Below are 15,509 nucleotides of genomic sequence, written 5' to 3'. Positions count from 1 at the left end.
GATAAAGAAATCAGGTCACAGATATATAAGTTTTCATTCCCATATTTTCATTCACTCTATAACCTAAAGCATTCTGTAAATTTACCCTTTATTTTGACAATGTGTACAAATTTGCTATTAATGCTTAAATGCCAGGCAAAGACTAAGATTTAGTCTTACAAAGTTTTGAATCTCTAAAGAAGAGCTTTTCAAACTTTTCCACCTCATGATATACAAAAACTAATTATTAAAATTCTGCAGCACACCAAATATATTTTTTATGTCTGTCTGACATTTTGCCCTGGTTGGTGTGGCTCAGTGGATTGAGTGCCAACCTGTGAACCAAAGGGTCGCTGGTATGATTCCCAGTCAGGGCACATGCCTGGACTGTAGACCAGGTCCCCAGTGGGCGGGAGGTATAAGAGGCAACGATGTATCTCTTGCACGTGGAAATTTCTCTCCCTCTCTCTCTCCCTTCCCCTATCTCTAAAAATAAATAAATAAAATCTTTAAAAAATAAAAATAAAAATTCCTATGGCACACCAGTGTACCTTCTGCAACACAACAGTTGCTTGTCTAAAGGGAAAAACAGGTAATTCATAATTATGTGTCAGAGTTTAGGGAAATCAACCCCCAATTTTTTTCTCATTGTATTACATTCAGATGCAATCTTTTTACCAAGCCTAGCTCACTACTTATACACACGAAACACATTAGACAAAGTGTTTCTCACAAATACACCTTGAGCAGACTGGGTAACACATCACAAGATTCCCAACCTTCTCTCCCCAGCACCTGGGCACCAGAGGCCCTCTTGGAATATTCCTGCACCCACACACAGAGAAGCCTGGGCCAGACCAAGAAATGAAAAGAATCAGCCAATCCACCAGCTTACTGTGACCTCATGACTCCAGGTGTGACCAGCAGAAAAACCACCCAAACAAAGTAAAAATTATAAGATTTAATAAATTGTTGTCTTAAAACATTACATTTTGGGATGGTTTTGTTACACAGCAATAAACAACTAATACACATATGATCCAGGTTAAGATCTATTTTAAAATTTGGAGAAAGTGTATAAGGTGCTACTCATACAGACATTTAACTCTGAACTATTTTTCTTCCCCGAACCCTCCACCTCCATTTTGCCTTGAAGCATACTAGTCTTTCCTGTAAGATCGCAAACAGTACTCCAAATGATACAATCCTACCTTAGCTCCTTAAGTAAAAGCCTTTATGAGAATCACCCATCAACTTTATCACAGTACTTCCTTGTTATATTCAAAATGCTGGCCTGGAGATGGCCCACGGAAAAGGCATAACCAAATGCTAAATATATACGAAACACTTTAGTATGAATCAAACCTCTGATATGATTCAAAGTGAATAATTGTATGTTACTTCCCAAATGTTAGCACAGAAATCACATTCCAAGATTTTTTCCAAACTTTTTGGAGGATGTTATGACACCTCTTTTAATAAGTAACAAGTCTGGAAGACAAAATAATCAAGATTTAATAAAATGGCCTCAAAAGTGACAAGAATCTTTGTCACTTTACGACTACCTACTCCCCATTACAGACACTGTTGGCCATCCTTTTAAAAAGGTTATTAATTCAATTCTTTGAAAATCCTACCAGGTTTGACAGGTTGTTTTGGTTTTGTTTTTGTTTTTAAGGTGGTATTTATTTATTTTTCTAGAGGGAAGGGAAAGAAGGGAGAAAGAAAGGGAGAGGAACAGATTGGATGCCTCTCTCATACCCCCAACTGGGGACCTGGCCCACAACCAAGGCATGTGCCCTGACCGGGAATCAAACTGGTGAATTTTCAGTCCCCAGACCGGTGCTCAAACCACTGAGCCACACCAGCCAGGGGAGGGGTGACAGTTTTATTGCCTGAATAGATGAACTCTAACTCTAACTCTCCCTCCCTCTCTCTCTCCCTCTCTCTCTCCCTCCCTCCCTCCCCCTCTCTCTCTTTTTTAAAGATTTTATGTATTTACTTTTAGAGAGGGGAAGGGAGGGAGAGAGGGAAACATCAATGTGTGGTTGCCTCTTGCATGTCCCCTACTGGGGACCTGGCCCAGAACCCAGACATGTGCCCTGACTGGGAATCGAACCAGCAACCCTTTCTTTGGTTTGCAGGCTGGCACTTAACCCACTAAGCCACACCAGCCAGGGCAAATTCTTGAAGTGGCTGAAAGACCTGCTGGGAGGGTAAGTTCCAGAACAGATAACTGGTTTTTGGAGATAAAATCTATAAATGAAACTTCAGAAACCCCAAATTCCATTTGATAATAACATATACTTATGAACCTCAGGGCATCTTATCACATATTCTAAACGCTTAGATTTTAATGCTTAATTCAATGTCACAAGCATATATATCCAATGTGACTTGCTTAATATTTCCAACATAATTCAATAGGTTCATGAAAGACTTGTGCAGAATTTCAATGTTAGAGAGCATAAAGCTGATTATTTATGGGGAAAACGCAAAACACAAAATACACATCCACCCTTTAGTTCAGAAGATCAAGAATGTCTGAGCATCTGGGTATGGCCCCAGGCTGTGCCCTGCAGAATGCCCACAGAGAGTGGGCTGAGCCTCAGAGGAGGGGCCTCTGCTGGGCTTCTCAGCAGGACAGGTCATCTCCACTGCACTGGGAGATCCTTTGTGATACAGAAGTGGCTGCAGGAATTTCTGAAACTTGCTTTCTAAAACTTTACAAGCTCTACGTCTTATGCTTCCTTTAACAGAAGAGAAGCAGGTATGCTCACTGGAGAAAGGGAAAAGCACTCAGTGATCCAACTATGGAGGCTGCTCACAACTCCTGCTTGTGTCCACGAAGACATGCCAGGATGGCACTGAGGAAAATTCTCAACAGAAACCTGTCTTCGTGACAATCAGCTTTAACCTGCCTACAACCAGCAGACTCTCCTAACTCATACCTTTCCTGTAGTTTCCAAGGGTTGCCGAAAAAGACTCTAGTCGGAGGCATGGAACTTAGGGAACAGAACTCAGGACTTTGGTTAACAAAGTCACTCCTTGGCTCAATGGAGCACACCAAGCCTGGTTCCAGGAGACTGACTCTCTGGAAAGGACCAGAAAGCAAACCCTCTGGCCTTTCAGGCCTTCTTGTTGTGAACAACACTTTAAATGTGAAAAGCACCCTTAACAATCTGGTCATACAAATTCAGGTCCCAGTTTGTCAGCCCTTGGCTACTGCTCAAACCAGCATGCAACCCAAATTCCCCCTGTGGCCCTTCCCCCGTCTCTTTTGGTCCCCTCCACCCAGACTCATCAGATGCCCACTGCCTACTACTCGCTGCTGCCTCCAAGAACAAGGAGCAGACCCATCATTGTGTGCAGGAACAGTGAAATCACACAGGCCTGTGTGTCTCCACACCTAACACACTCTTGAGTGTCCAAGTGCTGGGGAGACCCCCTATCCTACAAAGCAAGCATGGGGCTGCTCGCTTCTACTTCCAGGGGCCATACATAAGACTAATAGGCAAAGCAACCCCAGGAAACCAGATGTAACTTTAGCTTTCAAACAATCCCCATTAATGTGCAGCTGCCCACAACAACTGCAGATCCATCTTGAGACTCCCTTCAGCCCTTTTCCTCTGAGTTGGCCCCTCCTTGCAGGCACCTCTCCAGTCTGAGGAGTCCACTTGCTTCTAGACACCTCCAGAAATCCTCCACAGAACAAAATCTTCTTCACTCCGAAGGCCTCCAAAGCTGCTCTAGCTGGCAATAGCTGTGATGTGCTCGCAGCCCTGGGTCAGGGTCCACACATGCCATCCTTATTATGTCCAGTGACCACAGGGATATATGTATTGCTGCCCTTCCAAACCATGCTGGCAGAGTCCTGTTCTCCACTGCTGTGAGCAGATACCACCTCCAACAGGCCCAAAGAAAAGTGATTCAGAAAGGAGATCATGCTTTGTAATACCTTCCTAGATATGCACTGTTCATCACTATTCACTTTCTATTTTGAACTAAAACCAGTTATAGCTAAGGGAAATGACAGTAGAAAGTAATTCAAAGCAAGGGAGACATTTTAAATCCCCCCTTTTTATTAAATATGAAGAAAACATATAGATCATGTGTGTGTTAGTTCTCATGCTTATTTGCAATTGAACCTCTTCAGGATCCAACAGAATGCATCAAATTTAAATATCTGCTCTATAAGAAACTGTACTTGTAGAAAACTATTTGAAGAGGCTGAATTTACTGGTTTCTAGTTTTGTTCACAAAACTTACATTGTTCAGTGGTTTGAACAGTAAGTCCTAAATCAAACCAGCTTCCAACATACTTTGTCCAAACACAATTTCAAGGCTTTTCTGTGCAGCACTTTCTCTTGCTCTCACATTAATTTCTTTCTCTAAAGGAAAATACAGCACAATAAAAGACCACAGAACAAGGAAGTGGTAAGAGAGTAACAGAAGGCCCTCCTGTGTGTGTGTGTGTGTGTGTGTGTGTTTAAGGTAAGCAGACGGTTGTACAGTCACTTGGAATTTCAATGAGGACGTGGGGCCCAAATGGGAAAGGAACAATCCCACCAGGAGTCCATTCTTCCTCCTTTGAGCCTGGAGCTGTCCCCAGCATGGACTAGTCACTATCAGCTCAACCAAGGAAACCTAGTCTAGAGCAGGCATATATGCAAGATCAAAGTCACAAACGTCCAATTTCATCAGGTTCTCTCAAAAAGAACATAAACTTTTCTGACATCCAAAGGCTTAAGTCAGAACAAAAAAGCAGTACAGCCATTCCTGAGAGAAACAACAGCACACATTGGAAAATGCCAACAACTTCAGCCAAGACGGAGGTGTAGGTAGACACACTGTGTCTCCTCGCACAATGAAAAGGACAACAACAAATTTAAAAACAAAAGACAACCAGAACTGAAAGAAAATCAAACTGTATGGAAGTCTTACAACCAAGCAGTTAAAGAAACATTCATATAGACCGGTAGGAGGGGCAGAGATGGGCTGCTGGGCAGAGAGGACTTGCCATAAGGTGACAGGTGAAGGACCAGGGTGGGCAAGGCAGTAGCTGGAGGACCACATGGTCCTACATTCACGTGCAGATAAAACGAGAGAACTGGGGAGCGAGACAGACCAAGCAACCCAGGCTTCCAGTGTGGGGAAATAAAGCCTCAAAGCCTCTGACTGTAAAAACCTGTGGGGGTTGAGGCAGCAGGAGAAACTCCCAGCCTCACAGGAGGGTTCACTGGAGAGACCCACAGGGTCCTAGAATGTACATAAACCACCCACCCAGGAATCAGCACCAGAAGGGCCCAATTCACTTGTCGGTAATGGGGAAAGTGACTGAAAGCAGGCAGAAAGTGGAGCAAGTGGCACTGTTCCCTCTCGGATTCCTCCCCCACATATAGCCTCACAATGCAGCCTGGTGGGTTGCCCTGCCCTGGTGAACACCTAAGGCTCTGCCCCTTACTAGGTAACAGGTGCACTGAGATCCCCCCTCCCCCAAAATAATGGCCCAAATGAAAGGACAGATCAAAGCTCCAGCAAAAATACAACTAAGCAATGAAGAGATAGCCAACCTATCAGATACAGAGTTCAAAACACTGTTAATCAGGATGCTCACAGAAATGGTTGAGTATGGTTGCAAAATAGAGGAAAAAATGAAGGCTATGAAAAGTGAAATAAAGGAAAATGTATGGGAACCAACAGTGAAAGGAAGGAAGCCAGAACTCAAATCAACTGTTTGCAACAAAAAGAAGAAACATTCAAAGAGACAAAATGAAGAAATAGGAACTCAAAAAAATGAGGAGAGGCTTAGGAACCTCCAGGACATCTTTAAATGTTCCAACATCCGAATCATAAGGATGCCAGAAGGAGAAGAGGAACAGAAAGACAAGGAAAACTTACTTGAACAAATACTGAGGGAGAACTTCCCCAATCTGGCAAAGGAGACAGACTTTCAGGAAGTCCAGGAAGCTCAAGAGTCCCAAAGAAATTGGACCCAAGGAGGAACACACCAAGGCACATCATAATTACATTAGCCAAGACTAAAGATAAGGAGAGAATTTTAAAAGCAGCAAGAGAAAAGGAGAGAGCTACCTACAGAGGAGTTCCCATTAGACTATCAGCAGATTTCTCAAAAGAAACCTTACAGGCAAGAAGGGGCTGAGAAGAAGTATCCAAAGTCATGAAAGGCAAGGACCTACATCCCAGATTACTCTATCCAGCAAAGCTATCATTTAGAATGGAAAGGCATATCAAGTGCTTCCCAGATAAGGTCAAATTAAAGGAGTTCGTCATCACCCAGCCTTTATTATATGAAATGTTAAAGGGACTTATCTAAGAAAAAGATAAAAAATATGAACAGTAAAACGACAGCAGACTCACAGCTATTAACCGAACCTTAAAAAAAAAAAAAAAACAAACAACCTAAAACCCACAACAAACTAAGCAAACAACTAGAACAGGAACAGAATCAGAGAAACGGAGATCACATGCAGGGTTATCAGTGGGGGGAGTGGGGAAGTACAGAGAATAAGTAGCATAAATGGTAGGTAAAAATTAGATAGACAGAGGTTAAGAATAGTATAGAAAATGTAGAAGCCAAAGAATTTGTATGTACGATCCATGGACATGAACTAAAGGGGGAGGAATGTAGGTTGGAGGGGGTGTGCAGGGCAGAGGGGAATAAAAGAGGGGTGGAGGGAATGGAACAACTCTAAAAGCATAATCAATAAAATATATTTAAAATATTTTTTAAAAAGCACACATCAACAGAAAACCTTGTTCGTAAATGTTCACAGCCACACTATTCATAATCACCATAAAAGGAAACAATTTAGATGTCCATCAACTGATGATGGGTAAACAAAATATGATCCATCTACTCAATGAAATATCATTCAGCTATAAAAAGGAATGAAAGTACTGATACACTACAACATGGATGAACCTTGAAAACATAAGGCTCAGTGGAAGGTGTCAGACACAAAAGGCCCCATAGGGCGTAAACCCACTTACATGAATGTCTGAGACAGGCAATCCATAGAAACAGAAAGGAGATCAGCGCTCAAGAGTTATAAAAATGAAAGGGGCAATCCTTGAGGTGAGAGTACTGTTCTAGTCTCCTGACTTGGTGCTGAATACAGAAAGCTACAAATGTGATAAAGCAGTAGAGAAGTAAACATGCACACAACCAAATGAGAGCAAACACTGGCAATCCGAGTAAGATCGGAGCATTATATCAGTGCTGGTATCTTATCCAGGCTGTGATACTGGTCACAGTTTTGTAAGATGTTACCCTGGTTGTGAAACTGGTCAGTTGTGTAAGATGTTACCATTAAAGAAGTTAGGCAAAGTGTACAAGGCTCTTGTATTTCTTATAACTGCATGTGAATCTACAACAATCTCAAGAAAACCAACGAACACCATTCAAGTGAGCTAGCCTATTTCAACCCCCTACCCCAGCTGAGGACTGAAGCTTTGAGAGACTGAGAGCCTGTCTCCCAGGCACAGCCCATGCTCACATGACCATGAGGCAAACCTTTTCTAGGTTGGTTCATGTCTCAGGAACAGCAGGAAAAGAGATGAGCCATTTCAATCAGGCATGGTAAAAAGGTCAAATACTAGAAGAATTAAGAAATCAACTTCTCTTCCTTTCCAAGAATTCTTGTGCTTACTAGAGTATGCAGGGCTCTTTCTTCCCAGGCCTCCCACCCCTGGCTGAGAGACCTCACATTCTGTGGTGGCCAATGTGTATCATTACAGCAGTCCTGGTGAAGTGTAATCTGGAACACACACGGAAAAGTTTCTGGAAAGAGGGATGAACCACCATGCAGGCCAGAAGTCTTATCTGATGTTCTGAGTCCAGTCTGCAGGCATTCTGTGGGGGCACCCCAGTCTAGGGAACAATGCCAAGTCCCGCACAGCCCAGACAACACCTTTCCACGACCATCCTCATCATCACCCTGTAGCCCCAGTAACACCTTCTACCCAGTGTGTATTCTGCTGCTGTGACCCCTGAAATTCTCAACTGCCATGTGAGGCAAAACGGCAAAAGTCTCCTGCAATCTGACACCTGAGAGTCTTGGATCCAATTCCTTCAACCAGGCACAGAGAAAGCCAGGAGGTAGTTTCTACCCTGAGCATAATTCCCCCTTCTCCTGGGACTCTTACTACTAATGCAGAGGAACCAGCCAAAGTCCAGAAGGCCCCAGGTGAGTATGGTAGCAGGGGCCCCTTCAAGACACGCTCACCTGAGTTTTCTCCCACTGCAGAACCCAAGTGCAGCAGTGAGGTTTAATCAAGGAGATCACCATTCCAGTCAAGTTTCCATGATTTGGGTTCAGACTGCCAAGTGTAGCAGCAAAGCCTCTTGGCACCTAAGACAGCCTGCATGGCTCCCAGGCCTGCTCCTGTTTACCCCACAGCTCTGCACAAATGTAGAAGGATGAGGTGAGAACCTTCTCTGCTTGCTGACTGTCCCCAGCTGCTTGCTGTGACTGTATGACTCAGCTCTATGCTTCAGTTTCCGTATTTCAGAAAAACATGGTTAGTAATGATGTTACAGGCCACCTTATCCCATGACAAATGAGACTCACTGAAAATTAAAAACTGCCATGGAAGAACGGTATAGTGCCCATGCACATCTGTCATGTACCAGGAAGACAGACTGATTTCCATTTCCACTCAAAAATCCTTCAAAAACACTAACTTAAGAAAGGCACACATCACAAAAAGGGCAGGGTGAACATGACATCAAGCTATTCCCAAGAAATAAACTAACACTGCCAGTATCAATTTTATAGTTTGGTGCAGTTTCAATCCAGTCACCCCCCATGAAGTAGGACATAAGCACACCCAGGGGAACCCACTAGTAGGATATTTACAAAGCACAGAGATTTCCTGGAAGTCAGTGCACAAGTCGAGTGCCGTCTAAGCCCAGAGTTCCTCTCTGGTAGCAAGGAAGAGGTAGGCAGTGTACCCCAAATCCAAGAAAGAGAGCTCTAAGATGACCAAGTCAATACAGACTGACAAGAGCCACACCTGAGCACCAGAAGACTGAGGCGCTAACCAGCTGGCACTAAGACCTAGAAGGAGGCTACACTACAAATGCTCAAGGAGAACCAGGATCCCATCAGGAGGCCTTGTCAGGACTATCTCTCCAGCTGATATCAGTGTGTCTGTGACACTCACACTGAACTCTTGCACAGAAACCAAAGAATCATATTCAAATGAAGGTGTGCTAACCAGAAAAGGAAGTGTATCCAATAGCTAGTATGCAACTGCATCAACATTCTCATATCCTACATGCAGGTCCATTACACAATGCCAAAGACTGGTTCACTGAAAACTCCTTTAAAAAAATCCTGCCAGAGCTCTAAGGGTGGATCCAAAGAAGCAATGAATTCAAGAATGCAGAGACAGGAGTGAGCATCTGCACTGAACCCAGGAGTCCCACCTACTGATTCCCACTGTGAACTGAAGGATCACAAAGACCACCGATAATGGTACTTGACTCTCATACACATAAAGATTTTAAAACTCAGTTCTATGAAAAATTACCATGAGAGTTTATATCCTTAGGAGAAAAAGAACAAGTAAGCACACAACAACATACATCATAATACTCAAAAGTCTAAGAGAAAAGCAACACATTCACCCTCCATGGAAAAGGTGAGGGAGTTGCTCACAACAAGAGTCAGAAGGGCTCTGCAGGAAGGCCGAGGAACAGGCCCACCCAGAGGGAGCCACCTGCTCTGGAGCACCCACTGTGTCCACCTGCAGCAAGGCTGTCAGCAAGTCTGCAAAGGACAGAGGCAGAGACAAAATCATGAGTAGCAGCTGCTTGAACTAGCCATGACTAGAAGAATCAAGACTTTAACTATTAGAGATGCTATTACAATGTGTGAAGGTAAGATGATAGGATGTTTGAGATTTACTTTAAAATATTAAAGTTAAAAAGTTTAAAGAGACATAATAATGACAATCAAGAAGAAATACATATAACCCAACTGGCAAAATATTGGTAATTGTTAAAACTGGGTAGACAGGGTAAAATTCTCTCAAATACTGTAAATGTTTGGAAATATCCCTAATGGAAGGTTAAATAATTTTCACTTTGTATGTGAAGAAAGTCAGAAAGCAGTTGCATCTTGGGGGCTCCATTACAGTCATTTCCCGACAGTTCACTGTTCACCCTGTTAGTCAGCCATTTAGATGAAAAAAGCTCCTCTATGGAACATTGATAAAGCATTTTCACAGCCTGGTTCAAGCTATGGAAAAACTTAGGAATTAAAACACCCAAGTTCAAAAACTCCACACTTAAAACATGCATATATGAATGTATAGATGATTTTAAAAACATGTAAACCCACCATCTTAATTATAGTGATATTTAGTCCCAATTCTTTCTTTTAATAATTTTTTCCTGATTTTTAGGAAGAAAGAAAATTGATTTGTTGTGCTACTTATTTATGCATTCATTGATTTTTAGAAGATATTTGAAATACAACTTTATTTGTATTCTAAACGAAAAGGAATAGAAATGACAGTAACAAACTTTCAACACTGAGTACTGTGATGCAACTGCAGCAGTCTCACAGTTGAAACTCAGTAAGGAAAAAATTGGGTTCCAAAACAGCTAAATATGCAGGTCCAAAAAATGAAGGTATTTTTAATTGCCTTGTTCACTCCGAAGCCCATTCATCTCTTTCAGCATCCCAAAGATCAAGCATAGGTTCTGCTGAGCCGTATAATACAGTGGCAAACACTCTGCACCACTGACATCACAGGACAGGTGTCTATAAAACTTACTTCTCATGCTGGGCTCCAGCTTCCCTTTCTCACAGGTCCTCATCCCCACCCAGAAGAGGGGTGGTCTGAGCAACCTCTAGACCATGGTCATACTGTGCTGCCAGAGCTGGGTCCATCATGACCTCTAGTGGGGCAACAGCAGGTATGGTTACAAACTCCAAGTTAGGGTCTTCAATTACTTTTCTAGCAAGCCAGAGGAAGGGCTTTTCAAAGCTGTTACTTTTGGCAGAAATGTCACAGCAGTAAAGATTCTTATTTCACTGAGAGACAACTGATTTGTCTTAACATGATGGGGGTGTCTCACGTCCTCATACCAGGTCTCTATGCCAGTTAGGCACACTCTTGTAAGCAACTCTTGAAATTACATCAAACATTATAATGGCACAATAGGCTTGGATGTAACGGCTGTCTCTCAGCCCGCCTAACTTTTCCTGGCCAACCCAAGGGGATGGACCTCAGTATCCAGGGTGGCTACATACTTCCCAATTCACCAGTGAGATGAAGTCTCATGAATGTATTTTTCCCAGTCCCACCATCAACAACCAATACAAGTTTGAACTGAACTTGGGGTTCTCTATGTGCGGCTATGTTATGTTACTCCTAGAAGTGTCTCCCGGCCCATCTGACTGAGACTCACTGATGCTTGTATGTGCCCTGACCAGGGATGAAACCCACAATCTCAGCATATTGGGATGATGCTCTAACCAACTGAACTTCCTGGCCAGGGATTTAGTCCCAGTTGTTCTTGTTTTTTAAATTAATTCTTTTTGCGGGGGGGGCGACAACCTGTTGCTCCACCCATCTGTGCATTCATTGTTGATTCCTGTATGTGACCTGATAGGAGACTGAACTCACAACCTTGGTATATCGGAACACTCTGAGTTACTCAGCCAGTGTAGCTTCAATTCTTAATAATAGTTTTAAATCATGACACTAAAGCTTGACTACCCTAACTACCTCAACAGAAAATAACAAAAATGTAGACCTTAAAAATATATTAAACTAAATTTATGCCTAATTATAGATAAAGCACATTCAGAATGATTATAAAGAAAAGCTTGTTGCATTAACACACCAGGCAAGGTTATGACAGATCCCAGTGCCCAGGCCCTGAGAAAATGGTAAACTGATCCAGAAAGTAAATGTACAGGTGGACAGCAGAGAGACTGCACAAAGAACGACATCGAAAAACTACCAATACAGCAAGACCGGTCAGTCTAGGCTTGCTCTGCAAAGCAGTAACAACTTTCACAGTGTAAAAGTCCCGACCTCAAATCATCAACAAAATGTCAAATTATGACAAGTATTCTTCTAGATTATACAACAGGCTAGATGACTCTGTAATTATGCAAATGACTTGCATGGGACAGCACACGTTCCAACACAAAAACACAGAGTTAATCCTGCACTGAGGGTGACTGGAATGAGATGGTCACAATAAGATTCATCTCAAACCTTCTGTATTTCAGGAGACTATGGAAGTCTCCCATGCTACATCTTCCTTCCTTTCAAAGGGTGTGCCACCTTCCATCTCCAACAAGGGAAAGCATATAGATGCAGGGCAGGCTACCCAGGGGAGCTGCTGTGCTAGGAGCAGCATGCACAGCCCCCAAGCCAGGCCCCTGGAATCTCCACGTGCCTTCACCTCCTCGTGTTCTAGGTGAACGTGATCCTCAGTGGGCCTAAGAAACAGGGCCTAGGACTCTTCTGAAAGCAATCTTTTCAGGAAGAGGGGAAGCTACACCTGAACCCAGACCCACGGCCCTTGAGTACAGAGTTTCATGAACCAATTAACTCACTACTGAATGTACTTAGATGGACTCAGGTTGTAAATCACACACAATGAACAGCCCCCCAGGATGGCCCACACAGCTCTGACTCCAGACAAATGGTTATCCATATAACTGGATTCTTCTACCCAAACCCAGATGACCCCCCGCAGTAGGCTTATTAGGAAATGTGATTCATAGAACTGGACCTTTAGAATTCTCATCTCAAGAAATTAATGCCCTTCAGCTATTCAAAATTCAGGCCAGAGGATTTGTCAGATAGATAGATAGATAGATAGATAGATAGATAGATAGACAGACAGACAGACAGACAGATACCCCAAATTTACTTACATCATCATGTCTGAACATTTTTAGCCCCACATATGGATGTAGTGGAGGAGGCCAGATTAGATCTCTGAGGGCATAACTGACAGCCAACTATAGGTCATTCATTTGGTGACTACAGTGCAGCCATTTAAGATCTCTGGGCCATGGCCTCCCCATGGCACTCAGATCACATCTGTTCTATTCCTTCCCTGGGAGTTTGAGATCCTTCAAGTAAAAAGAGCTTCGCCAGTATTACCATACAGGCACAAAGGAGGCAGAGGGAAGCAAGGAGTGGGCTGGGCCACTGGAAAAAGTGGAGGAAGGAAAATGCCCACCCTCACACCCCTATCCCCCACACCCACCCACCAGGGCAGATATATCCTAATCTGTCTCCATTTCCCCTAGAGCTCCCGCTGCACCTGAAACTAGACAGTGAAGCTACACAAAATCTAGAAATAAACATTTTTAGCCCCACCTTACCACCTAACCAAGAAATAAAAGTATAATTTTTAGTAAATGAAGCCATTTATCTATCCAACTATGCCATGCTAATTTTTTCATTTTTGTCTAGATTTTCAACCTTCAAACCACTGTCAGTTATTTAAAAAAAAAAAAAAATTCCACACCCAAAGACATTTTTTCATTGCTTTTAGAGACAGTGGAATGGGGACAGAAAGAAACATGGGTGTGAGAGACAACATCAATTGGTTGCTTCCTGTATGACTCTGGACCAGGGATTGAACCTGAAACCCAGGTATGTACACTGACAAGGAATCAAACACACAACCCTTTGGTTACAGGACGATGCTCCAATCAACTGAGCCACACCAGCCGGGACCACCGTCAGTTATTTTTAAAGTTACTAAAACAGTTAGTAAAAACATCCAATGTAAAACATCAACCCAGGCTTCACTCATATTCTCCCATTCCCCAGCACCAACACTAGATGCTTATGCTTGGCTCAAGGGTTTTGGAGAAAGGAAGAGGAAATGTGAAAACAGAAGCAATACATTCTTATTGTAAAAAATTTTAGGTAATGGGGTAGTGGGGAGGAGTGGGAGGATAAGGCAGAAAACTGTATTGGAACAAAAAAATTTAAAAAATGTTTTAAAAAATTTTAGATAATAATGATGCCCTATAAGAAAACTAGAGATAGCCCTGACTGGTGTGGCTCAGCTGGCTGGGTGTCATCTTGCAATGCGAAAGGCTGCCAGTTCAATTCCCAGCCAAGGCACATGCCTGGGTTGTGGGTTCAGTCCCCAGTCAGGATGTGTATAGAGAGGCAACTGATCGATGTTTCTCTCTCACACTGATGTTTCTTTCCCTGCTTTTCTCCTTCCCCTCCTCTCTCTCTCTCTAAAAATAAATAAAACCTTAAAAAACAAAAACAACAAACCCCACTAGAGACAAATCCCTACCACCCAGGCCTCCAGTGAAACATTACAGTATATTTTTCAGTCAGGAATGAGAAAACTGAATCTACTGTATTGTAACTTACTTTTTAAAATCAACATTCTCTGCCTCTCCATTTAGGATTACAAATGTTGCCCTGACTGATGTAGTTCAGTGGATTGAGCTCTGGCCTATGAACTGAAAAATCTCCCATTCAATTCCCAGTCAGGGCACATGCCTAGCTTGTAGGCCTCCCCCTCTCTACTAAAATAAATAAAATCTTAAAAAAAAAATTACAATGTTGCTCATGAGCAAACTTTCCCTAAATGAAGCACATGATTGATCATTAGCCAAATCTACGCATGGTTCTACACTAATTTACAAAATTGCAAGGGCCCATAATCTTAACCAGTTTTCTCCCATTGCCCAGTTCAGCTTAACAGAAGGGCACAAATTAAAGAACTCATCCCAAGGTGCCACAGACAATGTTTAACCTCTTGTCTCACAGAACAGCACGCAGGGACAAGTTACATTGTCAGTCACTAACTGTCTAGTGGGACACGACCAACAAAATTAACACAGAATGACAACCTTGGAAAATACTCTGACATCAGGATCCATCTATAAACTCCTCACTGGTCACCTCCTAGTGAGAGGAACATGGGCATTTCACAAGCTCCTGCTTTCCTCAGACCAGCTCCTTGGCTTTGCAGTCTCTTTAGACAGTGCTATAAACCATGACCAGCAGCCTGTTGCTTCCTGAAAATAAGTACCTATGACCTATGCAAAAAAGATGCCAGTGGTGCTCACTGAAGTGAAAGACAGATGTGGGCCCGAAGTTATCTGATATAAATAGAAAGGAACCACAAAAGGAAATGATGAATTTGTGGATGAAGGTTGCAAGACAACAGAAATCCACCAAGAGTGAAGAGATTTATGATTTCCAGGGATATCCAAAAAGCTTCCTTCCTGCCATGACTTCTTAGCTACTGTGAGGTGTCATCAACAGCCCCCACGTAATGCTTCTTGAGCAATAAAGTAAGGAGAAATGGACAAAACAATGTTACATCACATACATACCTTTTCTAAAGGGCTGATTTCTGTCTGATTCCAAACCTAATGTCATGCTACACAGACACTGACTACTTTATTTGTATCTGCAGTGACAGGTCAATTAAGTTACCCTGAAACAAAACAGCACCAGAAAAGCTGGAGCCTGAAGGCCAAAGC

The 15,509-nt window shown here is 42.7% G+C and overlaps 1 protein-coding gene and 1 pseudogene across 5 annotated transcripts in view; both read right to left on the bottom strand.

Moving 5' to 3' along the window:
- The window catches only part of ANKRD11 (ankyrin repeat domain containing 11), a 222,621-nt gene that overhangs the window by 95,220 nt on the left and 111,892 nt on the right, over positions 1 to 15,509 (bottom strand). The gene's annotated exons all lie outside the window — the stretch shown is intronic.
- Positions 10,818 to 15,405, bottom strand: LOC123806099 (annotated as a pseudogene).

This window comes from Phyllostomus hastatus, unplaced genomic scaffold (assembly GCF_019186645.2).
Source record: "Phyllostomus hastatus isolate PE091 unplaced genomic scaffold, TTU_PhHast_1.1 phas_scaffold_345, whole genome shotgun sequence".
In the NCBI taxonomy this organism is placed as follows: Eukaryota; Metazoa; Chordata; class Mammalia; order Chiroptera; family Phyllostomidae; genus Phyllostomus; species Phyllostomus hastatus.
Note: the sequence above shows the minus strand (reverse complement) of the source record. Positions and strands in the feature narration are given on the sequence as shown.